Raw genomic sequence first — 1232 nt, 5'->3', positions numbered from 1 at the left:
TGTGCCTGTAATTTCACCAGCACCCTTACCCTTCTAAACCGGAACGCAGTAACTCTTTCACGAGGAGTTTACTGCTCCTAAACTTAAAAGTGCGCATGTGACTTTTTTTAAAAAAATTGTTATGTATACAGCCGTAATCAGTAAAATAAGGCTGATCTGACACTATTTTTATTTTTCCTAGGTGTATAGGTATGAAGTTACCGCAAGATGTTTAAATTAAATATTGTAATAATAAATGTATTTAAATGTATATTTACAAAGAGCAACCCCTACAGTTTCTTGTTCATTCTTTTTTTTACACGCCTTTTCATAACAGTTGCAGTGCCACTCGGAGCTTTAAATCGCAAAGATCTCAGGGGCACTACCACTGCACCCTGAGACTAAGTTGACTAGTCCCATATGCCTGTAATATCACCATTCGTCTCAGGGGAATCTGCCTTACGAATGAGCAGAGTCTAATCAGTATGACGATATCAAGTGTTATTTGCTTACCTATGAAATAAAGGTTATTAGACTTTGACTTTACTAAAGAAGTAACGATTTCCGAAATTCCTATAAGAACAAACACGTAATGTTATTTAAAGTCTTAAGATTTAACATTAGCACAAATAGACAACACTCGAAAGTAAACCTTGCTGTTTACTACCGACTATATAGCGGTAGTAAATTTGTTGTTAGGTCAATGGTAGTAAAGCATTGTAGTGACAACTAACGTGACATCATGTTCAAGAGTCAATTGACAACTTGACGAAGACATTACCTTATCTTCGTGCCAATTTGCATAAATCTTTTGTGCAAAGGAACAAAATTTATTTTATTATTTTCTGTGCTGTTTCACAGGAAATTGGAATCTCGGATTCAAAGAGCAAATTTATTTGAACACACAAACTTTTTCAACAATCGTAAAGTTTTCCACCAAAACAGATGAAGTTTATTCTTCGAAGGTGTTTTGTATATTTGGAAACCACTGGAAAATGGAATATAGGTAATAATATGCATTGATGATCAACCCAGTACAATGGTGTGCACTTTACTCATTGACTTACAAATAAATGGACGACGGGTCTAATACAAAAACCACGAAAAAAATGTCCCAAGTCAACCTATTTAAACCACTACGTTTTCTTCAATATGTTAGCAGCTTTGACATGAAGTCATACTGCCTATTCTTTATTTCTTTTCATTATTTTGGTTCCACTTTTAAAAAGTCAGACATAAATCGAGTAACAATA

The sequence above is a fragment of the Hyposmocoma kahamanoa genome, unplaced genomic scaffold (assembly GCF_003589595.1).
Source record: "Hyposmocoma kahamanoa isolate Upper Pololo Valley unplaced genomic scaffold, ASM358959v1 81, whole genome shotgun sequence".
In the NCBI taxonomy this organism is placed as follows: domain Eukaryota; kingdom Metazoa; phylum Arthropoda; class Insecta; order Lepidoptera; family Cosmopterigidae; genus Hyposmocoma; species Hyposmocoma kahamanoa.
Note: the sequence above shows the minus strand (reverse complement) of the source record.